General features: G+C 46.8%; 3 non-coding genes across 3 annotated transcripts; all 3 read left to right on the top strand.

The window, feature by feature from the left end:
- Positions 1–433: 433 nt before the first annotated feature.
- Positions 434–506, top strand: trnar-ccu (transfer RNA arginine (anticodon CCU)). The gene has a single exon. It is a non-coding gene; the product is annotated as a tRNA-Arg (tRNA).
- Positions 507–1123: 617 nt separating this feature from the next.
- trnar-ccu (transfer RNA arginine (anticodon CCU)) lies at positions 1124–1196 on the top strand. The gene has a single exon. It is a non-coding gene; the product is annotated as a tRNA-Arg (tRNA).
- A 627-nt stretch (positions 1197–1823) lies between these two features.
- On the top strand, positions 1824–1896 carry trnar-ccu (transfer RNA arginine (anticodon CCU)). Its single transcript has one exon. It is a non-coding gene; the product is annotated as a tRNA-Arg (tRNA).
- Positions 1897–2500: the final 604 nt, after the last annotated feature.

Below are 2500 nucleotides of genomic sequence, written 5' to 3' on the forward strand. Positions count from 1 at the left end.
GTGCACTTCATGTGTGCCTAAACGCAAGTCATTTTGAAAACAGTAGAGTATGCCAGGACTGTTGTAGGGAGAAGAGTGGCGCAGCGGAAGCGTGCTGGGCCCATAACCCAGAGGTCGATGGATCGAAACCATCCTCTGCTAAGGCTTCTTCACTTATGTACATCTTTTATCCCAAATAAAGAGCAACTTCCAAATCCTCCTTGTTCATTCAGAAAATCTATGTGTTTGTGTGTGTATGCCCTGTTAAAACACTTCATTGACTAAGCCACCGGAATGAGATGGACAATTAGTAGGGCAAGCGAGTCATGCCCCAGTGCCCTATCGAAGTAGTCGTTCACCCGGATTACTGTTGTGCTTGCCTTGTTTAAATGCCAATGCTGCTGTTGTCACTGAAGCCAAAGTAATGTGGGCACATGAGCAGAAGTTTTAAACAGCCCCAGTGGCCTAATGGATAATGCACTGGCCTCCTAAGCCAGGGATTGTGGGTTCGAGTCCCATCTGGGGTGGTTTGCAGCAGAGTGGCGCAGCGGAAGCGTGCTGGGCCCATAACCCAGAGGTCGATGCATCGAAACCATCCTCTGCTAAGACTGCTTTCCTTATGTACATAGTCTGTTCCTATTTGAAGAAAAGTTTTCTCAGCTGTATGCTAAAACCCTCTGCATTCTTCACTTGTTCTAATCGATGAAAGAAGAGCACATTAAGTGTGCCTAAACGCAAGTCATTTTGAAAACAGTAGAGTATGCCAGGTCTGTTGTAGGGAGCAGAGTGGCGCAGCGGAAGCGTGCTGGGCCCATAACCCAGAGGTCGATGGATCGAAACCATCCTCTGCTAAGGCTTCTTCACTTATGTACATCTTTTATCCCAAATAAAGAGCAACTTCCACATCCCGCTTGTTCATTCAGAAAATCTGTGTGTTTGTGTGTGCATGCCCTGTTAAAACACCTCATTCATTAAGCCACCCGAAAGAGATGGAAAATTAGTAGGGCAAGCGAGTCATGCCCCAGTGCCCTATCAAAATAGTCGTTCACCCGGATTACTGTTGTGCTTGGCTTGTTTAAATGCCAATGCTGCTGTTGTCACTGAAGCCAAAGTAATGTGGGCACATGAGCAGAAGTTTTAAACAGCCCCAGTGGCCTAACGGATAAGGCACTGGCCTCCTAAGCCAGGGATTGTGGGTTTGAGTCCCATCTGGGGTGGTTTACAGCAGAGTGGCGCAGCGGAAGCGTGCTGGGCCCATAACCCAGAGGTCGATGGATCGAAACCATCCTCTGCTAAGACTTCTTTACTTTTAAAGTTACTCTGTTCCTACTTGAAGAAAAGCTGTCACATCTCTGTGCTAAAACTCTTTGTTGTTTTCAGCTGATTTCATTTATGACAGGGCACTTCATGTGCACTTCATGTTTGCCTAAACGCGAGTCATTTTGAAAACAGTAGAGTATGCCACGACTGTTGTAGGGAGCAGAGTGGCGCAGCGGAAGCGTGCTGGGCCCATAACCCAGAGGTCGATGGATCGAAACCATCCTCTGCTAAGGCTTCTTCACTTATGTACATCTTTTATCCCAAATAAAGAGCAACTTCCAAATCCTCCTTGTTCATTCAGAAAATCTATGTGTTTGTGTGTGTATGCCCTGTTAAAACACTTCATTGACTAAGCCACCGGAATGAGATGGACAATTAGTAGGGCAAGCGAGTCATGCCCGAGTGCCCTATCGAAGTAGTCGTTCACCCGGATTACTGTTGTGTGCTTGTCTTGTTTAAATGCCAATGCTGCTGTTGTCACTGAAGCCAAAGTAATGTGGGCACATGAGCAGAAGTTTTAAACAGCCCCAGTGGCCTAATGGATAAGGCACTGGCCTCCTAAGCCAGGGATTGTGGGTTCGAGTCCCATCTGGGGTGGTTTGCAGCAGAGTGGCGCAGCGGAAGCGTGCTGGGCCCATAACCCAGAGGTCGATGGATCGAAACCATCCTCTGCTAAGACTGCTTTCCTTATGTACATAGTCTGTTCCTACTTGAAGAAAAGTTTTCTCAGCTGTATGCTAAAACCCTCTGCATTCTTCACTTGTTCTAATCGATGAAAGAAGAGCACATTAAGTGTGCCTAAATACAAGTCATTTTGAAAATAGTAGAGTATGGCAAGTAAGTAGTAGGGAGCAGAGTGGCGCAGCGGAAGCGTGCTGGGCCCATAACCCAGAGGTCGATGGATCGAAACCATCCTCTGCTAAGGCTTCTTTACTTTTAAAGTTACTCTGTTCCTACTTGAAGAAAAGCTGTCACATCTCTGTGCTAAAACTCTTTGTTGTTTTCAGCTGATTTCATTTATGACAGAGGCACTTCATGTGCACTTCATGTGTGCCTAAACGCAAGTCATTTTGAAAACAGTAGAGTATGCCAGGACTGTTGTAGGGAGCAGAGTGGCGCAGCGGAAGCGTGCTGGGCCCATAACCCAGAGGTCGATGGATCGAAACCATCCTCTGCTAAGGCTTTTTCACTTATGTACATC

This window comes from Pimephales promelas, chromosome 7, assembly GCF_988280905.1.
Source record: "Pimephales promelas chromosome 7, fPimPro1.hap1.1, whole genome shotgun sequence".
NCBI lineage: Eukaryota > Metazoa > Chordata > Actinopteri > Cypriniformes > Leuciscidae > Pimephales > Pimephales promelas.